This window comes from Papilio machaon, chromosome 24 (assembly GCF_912999745.1).
Source record: "Papilio machaon chromosome 24, ilPapMach1.1, whole genome shotgun sequence".
Taxonomy (NCBI): domain Eukaryota; kingdom Metazoa; phylum Arthropoda; class Insecta; order Lepidoptera; family Papilionidae; genus Papilio; species Papilio machaon.
The window spans coordinates 152,166-169,651 of record NC_060009.1 but is presented as its reverse complement, the minus strand read 5'-3'; the positions used below and the strand labels follow the sequence as shown (position 1 = coordinate 169,651).

The following is a 17,486-nucleotide window of genomic DNA, read 5'->3' as shown; positions in this document are numbered from 1 at the left end:
TTTCGAGCGACTGTCTTTGGCGATACATAGAAATATTGACGCGCGCTATGACATTTTATTACATAAGTGGCTTAGCAACTAAAATCGCTAGTTTCAGAAGATTTACGTTGCCTTATATAGGAAGGGCCTAAAGGTTTTATAATTCTAATTGGTATGGGATATTTGATTGAATATACAAACGAGAAATTATAACGGCCTGGAGAAATAATAGTAAAAACATACTAAGATCATAATTCCACGAAGTCTCAAATTACGTGTTAAACACAAGCTAAATGACAAAGGAACCTTTTAAAGTAGTTCCGTCTCTCTTTAAGAAATAGAGATCTTAATTAGGTCTGTCTTTTATCGTTCATCGGAAAGTCAAGTGTAGCAATGAACACGAAGACACCGAGAAATAAGGGAATGAAGCGATGCAAAGTTCGCAACTGCACTTAAACGTGACGCCGCCAGGTGACGATCTTGTAGTTACACTTGATTCATTTTTAGTACTTGGTAAAATGCATTTGAACTAGAAGTTACGTGAAAGAACTAGTTATTTTCATTTAATTAACTTGGTTTCTTAACAATTTTAGAAATTTCAACTTCAAAAACTAATAAGCTTTTCTAGTTTTGGTGATGATTTGTGTGGTCAATATTTTATTTATTTGGTACAACTTTAATTTATTAAACTTCTAAAATAGATCTACATGAGCTAGAAAAATACCAATCAATTACATACCACTAGATGGCAGTGACATCAATAATACAACAGATTTTTTATTGTTAATAAAATTCGTTTCCTCTTTTCACAAATAAACTTTTCAGTTATTATCGATGTAATCTGACAGAATTACTGACATGTTAATTTGCTCTGGAATTTAATTCGTGCTCTCTGAAAATGTTCAATTAACGAAACTCATCGAACCATTTCGATTGTTTGTTTACCTGATGACCGCGCGCTGTCGGCGTCAACAATTTTTACATGTCAACTTTTTCATCGTATCTGAAAAATCTCTTTTAACATTATTTATTTAATTAACTATCTAGTTTTCGGATTCTCTACACTGACCTGATTTGAAAATGTTCTATATAATGCGTTTATATAAGACACTTATAAAAAATTATAAAGTCAAGAAGAGAAGAAATCAAATGAGCGACGGAAACACCGAAACGATCAACGATACCCATGGACATCCGCAGCATTAGAGGAAGTGCAGATACGTTGTCGGCCTTTAAGTTAAAGGTACGCTCACTTCTTGAAGTACAGTAAGTCGTATTGGTTGAGATGTACCACCGAGGACAGACAGTTCCACAACTAGATTGAACGTGTGAACGTAACTAACCTTTTTTTTCATTTGTATACATTCGATGAAATGATAATTGAGATAAAACTGCACAAAGATGTTTTATCTACATATCATACGAGTACAGATACAAATCGTTGACCAGACTTGTGTATTTTTATTGTAACTTCAGAATGCTTCTTACCAAATACGATTGTACTGAAATTTCACGAATGCACGTAATGACCTCGATTCTTTCCTGCCGTTCACACTTAAAGTACGTATTAAAATTTCATTACTATTTAATGTTTGTAATAAAGATTCAGAGAGCAATGACAGTGCAGTATTTGCAAGCTATGAATTTTGATTGTGAGTCATAAATGTTTGATATTATTGAATATGAGCCAAATGATATGGTTTAACTGCAGTACAAAATCGTACTACTTTTTATGGATTATGTTTATTAGATTATTTGCAAAGAGTTTTGTTGTTAGATATTGAAGGATACATTTTAAAAACGTACATTTCAAGCACTGGTATGTATAAAAAAAACCTTATCACATTATCTTTGTGTTGGTGTGAATCTTACTAAGTTTCAAAAGTGTAAACTTTCGCGCTATAATCTTAGCATCGTCGTCGACGCCACAAATATTCCGCGAGCAGATATTTTATGAGTGTGAGAGGTTTTCAGAGAGCGGAAATTAATATTGTAATAAAGCCTGTGCGGGGGAGGCGCGGCGCGGGCGGCATAGCGGCGCCACTCTCCTAATCAAATTCTATCCGATGCTACTTTCACACGAGAGCAGTGAGGTAGATCAGTAGACATTGTAGTACTGCTATTGAACGCAACGTCTCAAGCAATAGCTGTACTCTTTTGCCTACTGTTCTGTTGTACTTTACTGTCCTCGTGTGAAAACAGCAGTACTACGAGATGTTCTATTAACTGAGTGGATACTGCGATTGTAATAATTGACTTTGTTAATTCATTATCATCTCCAGACATCTGTACTACGTATTGTAATAGAATCTTCTAAGTTAATTATGTAAGACGCGCACTCTAGTAGACATCGTGGGTTTTCAACTATGGCAAGTAATTCTTCAATATTGACTTCGATGGAACTTTGAATAATTATGTAATAAGTCTTTTATTATATAAAATGATATTTTATTATAGCTCTCTTATAAAGTGAGAATGATCACTTATTAATAGATTATTACATTGTTGTAATCACCAGCATATAATATTTATTTTAACTATGGCAACATTATATCAATTATGGAACTGGTTTATAACTTGGCAACATTCTTCTCTTAGAATTTTTATCTTGCTTCCTTTCCAAATAAAGCTTCGGTAAGTTCTACTGCTGTTTCATTTTTAATACTTTTCTTTTTATTACATTATCAGCAATATTCTATACAATCCACCCCAACTTTTACATGATGAAACTAAACTTTGAAATATATCTCTATGTTTATGAAGTTTTAACTTACCTAGAAATAAAAAAAAATAACGTTTTGATATAAAATCATATAAATAAAGGTATTCTGGCTGTTAATAAACACTTCAATAAATGTAAACAAAGCTTTGCCGAGGAAATCTTTTTCGCAATATAAAAGGATAATTTGTCACTGACGCAATTCAAACTTTTATCGTGTAAGTCAATTTATCACTGCGGTTGTGAGAGATAGCGCCAGACCTCCCCCGCTCCTCGCCGCACCTACCCTACCTACCCGCGGAGGATGTGGGGGAGAAGAGGGCCACTTTGTCCCTGAGATTTATCGCCAATTTTGTCTTAGAAAAACGCAAGCACCACTACAAAGCTCTTAGCGAATTCCACGGCATTTAAGACTAAGAGCTTTGAGATTTTTTGTAACAATTATGAAATAGCTGGTATTTCTTCTTAATTTAACTACAACGCATGCTTTGTATTCTCTCCGTGAGTTATACTAATCCATGAAAATAATCATAACAATATAAGGTATAACTTCATATGTTGCTAAGCATGTTACCAATCATTCATTGCTTTGCCACTAATTGCAAGCCACATTTCATAACTATCAACGAAATTATTTCACAAATTACGTCGTTGCTAATTTAACTAACAACATTTATAAACCGCTACGAATTAAAAAAAATCGTCTAAAAATGTACTTTGTTACAAAATCATTTAAATTCAATCGAAACATATTTATAAAATAATGTTATTTAACTTCATCACCATATGTCCCCACTGAGGGGCTCGGAGCCTACCCTAAGTTAGGGGTGACTAGGACATAGTCAACTATGCTCGCTAAATACAGGTTGACTTCACATATATATCTTTGAATTTCTTTTCAGATATGTGCAGATTGAATCAGGATGTTTTTCCTTCACCATAAGAACGTCGGATACCATATGAGCCACCGACACTCCATTATTTAACTTATTTATTATAAAATACAGTCGAACTGATAACTTCCTTCTTTTTGAAGTCGGCTAATAAAATAAATAATATTCAAAAAATATTTATCACTTCACGTCACCGTCTCCTCTCGTCAAGGCTTCATTCATTGTAATAAAAGGGCAAAGATTGAAGAGACGTCGCGAATATTTCTTTGAAGTACAACTTTGACATTTTCTTCGCTCTGCGCCATTCAATTGAACACAGAGCACAGAGCCGGCAGAGCGCACATCCTACCATTATATAATTCCCTTTATCGTTACTACTAAAGATTTACCAGTTATTGACTTCGAATATTATATTCACTGTAACAGAAAATATTAAAGGTAGAGAAAGTCCTCGACTATTCAACCATTACTTAAAAACTAAAGGTATGTCCCGGCTCCGCCTGTACATTTATTTTTAAACGTTTTATAAAAATATTAAAATAAATATCGTATTTGTCATTGTGTATCACAGACAGTTATTCATTTATAATCTAGCATTTAATAGTTAAAAAAATGTTCATATCGGTTCAGTAGTTTTTGTGTTTAATAGTTATAAACAACCCAAAAAAATATTTCCACCGTATGATCATTTTGCAATTTCGCATTTATAAAAGTACTATTTTGAATTTCCACTGCAGAAACATTTGCACAAAAATATAACTAACACTCTCTTCGTTTTTCAAAAAGTGATATATTTAGTATGCATACCTATGTTCGTGCAGTGTAAACTCACTGTATAAAAGTAAAGGGTTTTATGTCGGTTTGGTCGATAATCAAGTTCCCGCCGGCCGACGTGACGCGCGACGAGACGACACCGTAACGTAATTGACTGGAAGTAAATTAATTTTAAAAGCTGTCAGAGAATATTAGTGGTGCTAACGAGCTTCGGTGAAAATTTTGTTCTAAATTCTACTTTATATTTTAGTAAGCAGGGAAGGTCTTCATTAATGGATATTAGCGAATAAGTTTTATAAAAAAGGTAGTTTAAAATATAAAGTTAAAGTTTTCATTGGTTTTTTTATCAATTAAAAAAAAATACAGTAAAATATTTTCATTGCTTAAGGCTCGTGATACGCATCTAATATTTTTAATGCAGGAAGTTGTAACCTCTCCCCCCGCGTATCTCCTCTGCTGCCCCTCTTCCCCGCAACCCCTTCCCCCACACCGCCTCAGTTATCAACTTAAATCGCTCAAAGCCAAAAGCTTTTACGGTTATTATTTCAGTCAAAGTTGATTTCTCCAAACAAAACCTCCATTGTTTTCATACAGAAAAAAGTGTTAAACAATAGTACCGTAAAAGAAACAAAGACATGCAAAAACTTTCACTCCGAAATAGCAAAACAAGATTAGCTTCTCTCGCGACGACCTGTTGACATTTTATATCATGAAATATCTAAAATGACGTTTAAATTTTACGCTGTTAATCTTGATAAAAGACACGAAAGGAAGTTACAAGATTTTTTTTAAAGTTGTTTGATCCAATTGTTTAGTTGTGTATACGTAACTACGCTCCAATTTTCCAATCTTTCATACACAAGAGTAGCAAACAGTTATATAACTATTTAAACATTTTGCATTGTATCACATCCCAGAACGGACTCCAGAGTAAAATGTTAAAATATTAAAGCGCGAATTGAAAAGACGCTGCGCGATATCCACAACAAACTGGCCGCCCCTCCCGCTGTCCCCGCTGCCACCGCGCCGCCATACCGCCTGCCGCCTGCCGCCTGCCGCCTGCATACAAATGTTACACTTACTTCCCTGCCGAGTCTTCAATTTCCAGCAATATACACTGGAGTGCAAAAAAACTAACTGCAGTAAATTCGAAAAAACTAAAATGTCACAAGATTATATTTTCTTTTCACTTATTTAACAACTCTTGCAACATAAACCTGTGGATGTTTCATGCGAAAATAATACTATAAAATTCTCCTGTGCAGATAATTTTTTTTTTATTCTAGTACACCCTTGTTAATATTATTTCTTTCCTTTACGTATTTCCAGTGCAATAGACAACTTTATTATCTAAAACATAACATGAAAAAAGTTATTAGCGAAAGCAATTTTATATCGACTCTTCAATGTAGTGTAAGCTTGAAAATGTTAAGAAAAATAAAACGATGTTCCAAAATGTTACATTAAAATAAAATATTTTAAAAATGTAGCCTCAACAGAAAGATTCAGTTTCGCTTTGCCGCAACATTTATTTCTCTAGCAGCATCAAAAGCAGCTCTGATACATTCACCAGACGATAAAGTTTAAATTGTAGTTTAGACAAATTGCTTTTGTTTTGTCCTCACTCCGGTTGGCTCCGGTTTGCCGCAAAAAAGAGTCGCATTTGTTTCCTAACCTCTTGACTGTCTCACATAACAATAACCTTGAATTATCTAAAACATATTTTTTAGCTTTAAAGTTAACCCAATAAAATGTGTATCGAGTGTAAAGTACACCAAAAATCTCATGTTAATTTTGACGGCGATTGTCACAAATGTTCGTGCTAGGCTAACTGGAATATCTAAATGTAAAGATGGTTCACAACCAATATTATCAACTTGAAATAAAATTTATGGTTGTTACTTTGTCACGCAAAAGCTACTGAACGATTTTCGATATCAAGGCAATATGGCTGCCTTTTATGTGAAAGCTATACATAATAAAAGTTCATTGCACCACAGTTGTTTATGATTAGTGTAGCCTATATAAGTCTCTAAAAAGAAGTCTACATACTTATTTACTACATAAGAGTATATAGCTTTGTCGACGAATTATGAGCCATCAAAAAAGTTTTCTCCTTTATTTGTTTCGGAAAGCGATTTAATATCGTCTCCGATGGCGCCGTCTACCGTAAATCAACTCTAAATAAACTTTATGAACCTTAAACAAACACGACCTCTATAAATAACTCTGGTAAACTATTTCTTACACTTGTTCCGGTCGAGAGGTTTAAAACCTTATTTTGTTTTTTCTTTTGAATTTAGAATACGACAAGGAATAGCCTTGCTTTTAGCCAGAGTTGATTCAATATTTATTCTTGTATCCATTTTATAAACGTACTAAAACCATAATGTATATTATAATTTGTAAAAAAATTGCACCGTTGATATTTATTATTGTCTCAACACTGTTATATTTAACAACATTAATAAATTCCTACTTAAATAATCATCGTATTAATTAACAGAATTGCTACGTACATATTAGTACTAATTAAATACATTGCATGCTTAATACTATACTTCGACCCGCAATGAATTGATGCTGCATATTAAACCCGCAATGGATTAATAATTTTTAATTTGTGCATCGAACGTATATAAGTATGTTATTTTGTTTATACAATAAATATACATAATTAAACTGAGAAGTCATCGACAGCAGTTAAAAGGTTATTTCTGGTAAATATATTTATAATTTAAGTTCACACTACATTACATGTTTTTATTTAATAACATATCTCTTCAGAAATAGGAGAGACAACGACCAGCACAGCAGTGGTGGTATTCATGTGTTAAGATATTGTATTACTGAGAAGGTATAAAAAACAGTGTAGTGACGTAGTAACAATGCGTCGTGTGGACAAGATAAGTGCGCGCTGCGGGAGGCTGCGGGAAGAAACTGGAGGGAGATAATGTCTTTACGTCACAGCCTCGCAGCTCTTATTGTGTCTCTCTAAGTCTACATAGATACGAGATAACTGTTATGGTGTTATAAGCTGACATCTAACAGTTCGAGTGGGAAAGGTGTTTACAAAAGTGAAAGTTTTAAATCTTAATAAATATTATAAATGCTGTATCAACTCATTGCAGATGTCTATGGGCAGCGGTCACTTCGCTGTTTTAACGATGAAATTTTGCTTTTATTAATAGGAAAAATACTAAGTAATCTCATAATCATAGACTTATCGTTGGTTTCTGAGACCAAAATACTCGTTTAAAACATTTTGTTATCTCGGTTTTGTCAAATGTAATGACAGGGATGAAGATATGTTTTATACAGATATTTTGGTCTCAGAAACCAACTATAAGTCTATCAGGAAAGACCTTATGATATCAGATATTCGTAGTTAGTAATGTATTAAATAAATAAAGAACAAAAATGTTTACCACAGAAAAGCCAATTTATAAACAGAAATTGTTCCAAGAAGAGTTAAAACTAGTTTTCACAAAAGTTTTCACAAAATATACAACAGCAGCAAGGAAATGTTTGTGAAATATGCAGTGCAAACAGACAGACAGACAGTTTGCCGACTTTTTATTTTAATTTGAATTCAAGTCGGAAACATGAAACAATGAGCGCTCATAAATCTGCAATTAAACCAGTTTGAAATTCCAACTTCATTGCATAGAAACGGGAATATTATAATATTGCATACTCTCGTAATTAGCACAACTGAAATACAAAAATAAATAGTAAAAGAAAAGATTTTATTGTATGTTCTAAATTAACACGAAAACTTTAGAAATTTAACATTTTTACCACCAATCGAAAGTTATTCATTTATTTAAATTAAACGAGATTTAAAAATATTCTATATATCTAGATATATTTCTTAATAGAAATAGAACAAAAACGTTTTTAAATTATCTCTATTTCAGTTTTAGAAATATATCATAAATTTCATTGAAATAATTTTATTAATAGTAAAACTAACATAAGAACAACCCGCTCTTTAGTATTTCAAAAACCATGAAAATAAATCCCATTCAATAAAAATTATTTGCAAAGTTGCTTTAGAAAATGATAACTTTTGTCTTGTGAAAAAGCTCTGCCGTCACCAAGCGTCAAAGCTCCGCTATTGAAATAACATATCTCACGTAAGAGCTTTGTTTGTAAACTTAGAGCTCGTTTAAAAAGAATTTTAAAAACATTCGTATGCATATCGAGTCAAACTAGAGCCTATAGAACTATTATTTTGATCCTGCAATAATAAATCAATTAGAGCTCTGAGATAAGAGTAGAAGCTCTTAAAAATACAATTTACGTTACTCTCTTTACATTGTTTTACAGAGTTTAAACTATTTGAATCTTATATTCAGAATTAAATGGCTAAAAAGCAACATAAGTCACGAACAGTCAGGTTCAGACATATTTAGTGTTGTTAGCTCGTAGCGCCGGCAGATGGCGCTCAAGGTGTTCGTTTAATTTATGTTCCGCTGCCACGGTCGTGTTTTGTTCCGCTGACGCTATTTCCATCATTCCTGTAAAAGTTCTATTGTAACATTCCTACAGAACTCAAGTCACATTTTAGTATGATACAAAATACGATCTGTAAAGCAAATGTTAGTTGATCGCTAGTTTATTATTAATTTAGTTTTAAATGAGTTTAAAAACATCCTCATACAAAGAGTATTAAGCACACAGAAGAACTTTACTCGTACTAATTTAGTATTCGTTGAAAACTATAGTCAGTGCGGCTTCGCCTGTCTTGAAGCTTAGAACTCAAACTTCACTCCACAGGAATGCGCCGCTTCTCCGCTTAACAACTACTTGAACAAAGCGAATGCACGTCTTTATTTTGCATGCAAGTGTAACATGTTGATACACGTTACTATGACGTAATAAAATACCAATCAAAGTTTTTGTATAAAATTTTAGCTGGATATGGATACAAATTAAAACAAATTTTTAGAGTCAGTTTTATTAAAATGATGTAAAAGTATACAGATTCCTTTGAGAGGTTGTGATGTGACTATTGTCTGTTCGATATGAAATATACGTGATGGATTCTAATTGTTTTTAGAACAGCACAATTAAAAAACTTGAGAGGTGTGTTGGGACACCCGGATGGAACGAAGTTCCTTTCAATTAATTAGTGAAGAAACCAATGTTTATTCTATGCATAAAAAACTTAAGTCTTCACAAGAAGTACATTTTATTTCTATGAATTTTCGTTATATATTGTCACGTCGTTGCCATGGTGATATAGCAAAAAGTGTCGTGACAACTTTTCGTAAGAATTTTTTCCGTCTAGCCCCCTTTCACAACGCGCGATAAGGAACTTCGTTCCAAAAAAGGTTGTGGAGCATGTTGGTTATAACATCAAGCTATAAACAACGTGTGGACAAACTTTGATCAATGTTTATTAAATAATGACTAACAACATCTAGTAAGAGTTCGTCTAATTGTTATTCAACAGCGAGTATTTAGCTCGAGTTCGAAATTAAAGCGCTTTAAAAGCGAGACGTCGCGGCTAAAGCGGGCTCGTTACATAACGCACTGAGCACGCTCGAGGTACGCGAGTGACTCTGTCTCTGTTACTGTCCGTTTCCACTGTACAATACATCTGTACAAAACATAACATCATCCCATCATTATATTTGGAAACAAAGAGATAGCATTGTCGTTGTACAATATTCATCGCACACGTACAAATTAATCAAAATAGTTCGTCCTTTTCTGTTATAATATTATCTTCAAATCTTTTTACATTTGCTATTTGTGGGCTAAATGAAAAGAAACCACAAGCCTTTTAATTAATGTACATTTTAGTATCAAAGTTTACTATTAAATTTTGGAACGTTAAATTTAGTCAGATTTTTATTAATTCTTTTGTTTCTTTCTATCTGTCTAGTGTTTCAAGTTCCGTAGAGCGGACGCGGCGCTAATTATCTGGTGAAGACATCGACTGAAACAAAACAAGTAAAACTGCTGCAGTCTGCTTTGTTCCACAAATGCAAAGACAATCTCAAACAATAGTACTGAACTATGTATTTTTATCTTTAAATATTTAGATTAAATTGTACTAATTATAAAAAGATAAATGAAAACATTTAAGATTTACTTAACATATTTTGCTAACAATATAATAGTCCAGTTTGTGTATTTTTTGTCCATTGCTTTCTGTTGTTATATGTCATGTAAATGTGGTTTAATTTAAATAACATTTAAATCCTCTAATTTAGGAATTTGCTGTTTAACAATTTGTTAAATGAAACTCGACACCGTCATTTATAAATCAGTGTGACGTAAAGTCGGACAAAATAATCCTCTAGCGATTATATCGCAAATGGAATGATTCCACATGTGTGATAAGCAAATAATTATTTAAATTGACACTGAATAATCAAAGAATTAAATACAATTCCCACCAAAGATCGAATATCGATCGATCGAATAAGCATTAACTACATTGTGAAGATCAAGTGTAATTTAATCGAAATGGGTAAGAAATATATGTCCTCGACTGTATCTGTATCAAGAGATATTACGTAGTTTATCTTATGTTGTTTGTAAGTGTATACGCAATGCGGGATTCTGTTGGCAACAGAAGAGACATATCTGCCATTTGACGGCCTCATTGCGAGCCCCGGCTAGTGGCGCGGCGTTACTTGTGTGAGATATTCACGTATTACAAGCATTAGTGGCATTTACAGAATAAAAAAAAAACACTATTTAGAACTTTAATTTTTAGTAAAAAGTTTACTGCAGAGTTAAAGTATTACCAAAGTAAAAAAAAGAATACGTCCTTTTATAAATAGCTACGTACGTAAAATACACAGGTGGGCACAGTTAATCGAAAAGTTAACTTCGTTAATCGTTAATTCGTTAATTAAAAAATTAACTTCGTTAATCGTTAAAGCGTTAAATTCTCGAAAATTTAACGCAAGTTAAAGTTAATCGTTAACAGTTAACCATACCAAAATTATACATACTAATTTTACACTTATTGTGGCGACACTTCTTTAAAATAGTAATTTGACTATACATTCTATAACACATTAGTATTAGAGACAAGTATGAATGCATTATAGTATATTTCATTACGAGTGCGGAAAGCCTGTCATTGCAAAGAGTTCCGACAAATGTCTACCCGAGCCGAGGGTAGGCAAAGAGAACTATGCCCAAACGGCCAAGTCTTCAGTAGATTATTCTTATTGATATGAAATGAAAATGAAATTTAATGAGATGAAATAAAATGAAACCTAACCTAATTCATTGAATCAAATCATTAAATCTGATATTGTAACAAATTAGGATCTTCTTTTTAGAAATATTTGCATGAATCGTAAAAACTTCAATGATTTTTTTTGTAAAAAATTCGTGGTTGGTTTTTTCTTTATAATAGACATTATTTTGACAGTTGGGAAAGAGAAGGCACGAGTTTGGAAAAGCTAAAGAAAAAGCACGAGTAAAAAAGTGTTTTAATACAGTTGCTCAAAAAGTGGCGTATTGCAGGGACTAAGAGCGTTCGGAATGTGGGCTATTACATACCCTTGCTTTTATATACTCGTAATTAAATATACTATTTCGAACCTTCTTTTCATTTTGTCCTGTTGGTCACGTCTTTCCCGGACGCTCTGATGCATCACACTTGCACGCGAACTTCACATATATCAATTATCAACTCGTTCGTTCACCATTCAAGTCGCCGACAGTCGCCCAACATAGCTGAACTTACGAGTGTGGCGTGGCACGTAATTTAAACAAAATGACAGCACGTCTCCAAGTTTCTAATTTAACGATTAACGGACTTTTATTAACGGAAGTTGAGTTTAACGGAAGTTAACAAAAGCGTTAACACTTTTTGAAGTTAACTTAAAAGTTAATCCGTTAAGCAAAATGTTAACTTCGTTAATTAACGATTAACGGATTAACGAGTTAATGCCCAGCTCTGGTAAAATATATATAAGCGAATTTATACAAGAGTTATAATTTGAAATGTTTTATAAACTGATTTAGTAAGATTAAATATAAATTATATTAAATATAATAAAAATTACTTAATAACATATAACTTGTCTAAGATTTTGAGTAATCAAATAACTTGAAGGTAATTTTTTAAGTCAAGTTACTCTTCACTGCGTAATATTCTATCAAAAAGTCGTCCAAAGAAATTTTATTTAAAGTCGAGTGCTTCGCGTCGCTGCGAAATGATTTAATAAAATTAATTTATATTTAAAAGGTTTTTGAAATCAAAAAGATATTGAATATTGAAAAGATTTAAATGTACGAGTAATGTCATATCAGATTTGTCTCAAAACATCTGTGTATATCCAAATTGATGTATAAAGTACGGTAAAGAAAAATTCTACATCTGTAATGAAAACAAAATAAAAGACTGAATAAGGGTAAATTTTATGAACACAATAATATTTCAGTAGAAGCTATTAAACCCAAAAGATAAACTCCGAAGCAAATATTGTCAATGTTCGCTTTAACGGAACAAATAGAGAGTTCCAAGCGGCTCTAATGTCGTAATAACAAATAAGTTCAGAAATTAATACTAATTCAAACACTAAAGACTCTGCAAATGTTTGCTAACTTCTCATAAAATTTTCTTGGTATAATTTGTATGAACTTTAAGCCTTTACCTTTTTCTGGATTATTTCGATACCTAATTTAAGCACAGTTTATTACTCTATACTGAATTAAAAACCTTGTGATATATTTGTAAAGGTTTCTCTTTCGTAGGCGGCATTCAAAGTCGACACGAATACAATATTATTGATAGAACTGTGACTCGTTTAAACTCTTTTGAAACGTGTCATTCGAATAGAAATATCAAACGAAAGGTCAAAGAGCTTTTCGATTCCGACTCAAGGAAAAAATAGAAGTAATTCATACGTATTTCATTTGATAAAGTTTGACATGCAAATAGCTTTCATTGTGGATTATCCCTTCAACCTTTTATATTTAACTTCCATTTTACACGATTACAAAATCGCTTTTATGAACGTTACTTTTTATTTCAAAACTTAGTATTTTAGCAACAGACCAGTTATAGAAAATGTATTTTAATGGAGTAACTATTTGTACTTAATATTTTATAAAATGACTACTTTTATAACATGTATATTGTATACCATAGAAATATCTAAGCAGGCTTTACTTTTCAACACATTTTCATATGTATAAAGGCCTATATAATAATTGTATGTCACCACTTGAAACATTTTTATTGTTGTAACAAACGAAGTATCATCGTCATAATATTTGATTTTGCAGGACAACATTCGAATGTGGAACAAATTGAAAAGCTCCAACATTTCAAACAAAGCTCGTACGTGACCTGTGTCCGCTAGAGGGTGCGCTCGTTGACATTCGGGAACTTTTCGAGAACACTGTAGCGTGTCATTACTGTGCCGTAGCGAGCAAACGAAATTCTGTTCAAACTTGTTTTCTTTTATATTTACAACTAGCTTTTACCCGCGACTCCGTCCGCGCGGAATAAAAAAAAAAAAAAAAAGAAAACGGGGTAAAAATTAATTATCCTATGTCCTATTCCTGGTTCTAAGCTACCTGCTCACCAATTTTCAGTCAAATCGATTCAGCCGTTCTTGACTTATAAATGGTGTAACTAACACAACTTTCTTTTATATATATATATAGATACTTATTCAATTTTCAAATAACCCTTCCTTGTAGAAATAGTCGTGAATTTGAGTCGTTTTAAAGTTTTAATTTGGAATAGGTAAGCTTTAAGTTAAATTGATTTCAATTTCGTAACTCTCGCACTAATAATCTCATTTCTCACAACCTTGTGTCGTAAATTATGTCGTAAAATATTTTCTGTTCAAACTGGAGTGGCACTTTTTGTAGGCTGAAAATTATTTCACATTTTTCATCGCAATTCAGTACTAAAATTATTAAAAAGATTCTTCGGTGAAAAAAATATCAAATAATTAATGTTTAAAACAATTATGTTGCTACTAATTACAAATATCTAGTCGTTTTCTGTAGCAAGGCAAGCTCCGCAATTGCTCGTAGAACATGTAATTTCTTAGAACCATAGCTCGGCTTTGCGCCAACAGATCGTATTTGCTACCGAATCGGATCTTTTTACGGGTAGAATTTTTTTATGGAATAATTTCGAAATGAAATTGAACAAATTGGCTACATTTCCCTTGCCACTGGCGCACCGCAACATTCCCAAAGAAATTCATAAAATTACATTTATTTATTACTGCAGTGAATTAAATAAAATGAAAATTCTTTCGAAAACCGACTCTATATACAAGTCAACGTAAATGAATTACGACATAGTATTTTCAAACTACTTTTTTTTATTTTATACATTTTATTAACATTAATAAAAACGTACTTAATTTATTTAAAATTTTCCTCTTGCTTTTCAACTGTCTCTCTAGTTACTTATTTTAGAAACTATCTGTGTACATACTTGAAAAGAAACCAAATCCTTTGTTAGTAAGTTGTTAACAAAAGCGATTTGTCTAAAGTGCAATTTAAAGTTGCTCCGTGTAAGGCGATACATCAGCGTAGCGTTGAGTCGTGACGGGGAAGTGATCGCGAACCACACAAATACGATGTTCAAGCGTCATTAATTCGCAACAACTTTAGACCAGGTCTTTGTCGCTTTCTAATAAAGATGAAACACTATATCGACGAGTAATTTGTAAATTATTAAGGGACAAATTCCAAAATATATAAATTTGTACAAAATATATATTTGTTTAAAATACAGAAGTCACATAGCAGTACATAGATCGATAGCTGGCGGGCAGCCAGTCTGCCGCGGCCGCGCACCTCACTGAGGCCGTGCTCCTTCACGCGTGTTACCTCTGCACTAGCTCTCAACGCCTCATAAATGCTAATTCTCCATAATAGTTGGAGCTTTAATTGACACGTGTTTTCTTTTTTTAAAACACTATCTTGAGAATCAAAAAAAGGTAACATATATTATGTAATGTAGAACAACTTTTATGTACAAAGTGTACTTAGTTACATGTCGAAATATTTTCAAATATGCTTTTTACGAGTACACAAAACTATCGATACGTGAAACATAAAAGCGAGTCAGAACTGACATTGTTATTTGAATAACGTCGTACAACTAACAGCTATTGAAATCTCACTCGGAACGTTTCACAAGCAACACGCATGTTACAGGAATTTAATTTGTAACTCAACGTTTAACGCATACGTGCACAAACATTTCATTTTCAAGAATGTTAACATCTGTAATGCGCTCTGTGAAGCAGTAGAGCAGTGTAGAGTTGCTTTGTAGTTATTATAAAAATGTTCTAACAAAACCATGAACGTACATATATGAAAACCAAAAGTATGCAGAACATGTCTACTGGCAGATTGAGAATCGATTAAAACTAGATATATTTTTATCAGCCACTATTTTTAAACTACCTTGTACTTAACTTATTTATGTGGTCATTGACCAAATAAGAGGTTATAGGTATTACTAGACTGGATCCCAATTTAAACATTTAAATGCTAAGCTCCACCGTCCACCAGGAGCGATGTTGTCTGTCGGCGTAACTCAGGAGATATCGAGCGCTGCGCTGTGATTAACGACCCTCGTAAATCTCACCGCTCCAACCTTATCTCGTACAAACTATCTCACACCTTTGGTAAAAACATAGCTTTATGTCAGTTTAAATTATTACTCATTTAATAATTTACAACAAATGAAAATCTTAGTACGGTGGTGAAAATAAACTCGTGAAATTGGTTTGATGAACAAACAAAATATATACTTTAGAATTATAACCAGCACGTGTATTCCATACTTTATGCAAAATAAATAATTTTTGTAGGAATACTGTGAAAGCTGTATTGTCGTGATAAAATTACAGTGTGTTCAAATTTACTACTGTGTATGTCCTGATAGTACATTTAATGTACATCTTATGGAGTGAAATATATCCCGAAGAAATGCTATTTTATTTTCACTCTTCAACAAGAATACTTAGTTTGAAATTACTTATTACAAGCTAGGCTTAGCTATTTACTACGTGACGAGTTGACGTTGAAAAATTATTGTAGAATAGAAACTGACAGCAGAGTGTGCAATGAGATGCCAGTTGTTACATTGAGCCGGCCATTGTGAGTTGCGAGGGCGCTGCAGTCGCTTCTCAACTGTCATTGTTAACATATTAGACAGATTTCATCAATTACCCCTCATAACGCTCGCCCGGTCTCACGAGCTGTGTGCAGTCCGTGGCACGTGGTCTCGAGCGCACGGTCCTTAATCCATCCACCATTGAGTTACATGTCACAGTAATAGTTTTACATAAATTTCACTAGCTACTGAAGAAGTATTAGTAAGATTTAAAATAATTTTCAACACGTATAGTTAGTGAAGCCAAATTTAAAGTTCTGAAGAAGTAATTGTTCGGAAGAACTCGAGTCGTTTAACTGCGCGCTTTGATATTAGGGCAATGAGCCGGAGAGAGCACCACTTTGACTCATAACGAACGCCGCCCGCCCTAGTGCTCGCCGCTCGGTGCGGTGCAAAGAACTAAAGTTACGGAAACTAAATTGATTTAGTCGATTCAACATAATTCATAGATTCTATCGCTTTCTATTTGATGTATAACTTTGAGATCCGCTTTTGAGTTTTAGTATGATTAACTGTGCTGTAATTACAAGACTATGAAAGTATGAGTTTGACTTTAATTTCCCTGATATTATAACTGTTTCAATCTATCAACACGCAACATTGGCTGTTTCCAAAAACATTAATTAAAATTGCCTTCGAATATTAAACGAACATAAAATACATAGTTTTAACATAATTAACATTTTATTGTCCCACAAGTGCCGCTATTTCAAATGCTTATTAAGTATATACTTGGAAAAAATTAAATAAAAAATGTATGAAATTAATCGACGAACTTACAAATTGAGAAATAGCATACATCAAATTCCTAGTGACTGCAGAACACAACGTAAAATTCCCGACAAAGTCAATCGATGGTTCATATTCAAATATTTTGAATTCTTAACGAGAACGTCTGATGAAAATTTTCTGCGTTCGCTCACGAACTGACAAAGCTCTGGCATTGTATGTTGACTATAAAATAATTCTTTGATAAAATATA

The 17,486-nt window shown here is 32.9% G+C and overlaps 1 protein-coding gene across 1 annotated transcript in view; it reads right to left on the bottom strand.

The window, feature by feature from the left end:
• The window catches only part of LOC106716227 (complexin), a 145,844-nt gene that overhangs the window by 123,502 nt on the left and 4,856 nt on the right, over positions 1 to 17,486 (bottom strand). The window lies entirely within an intron of this gene.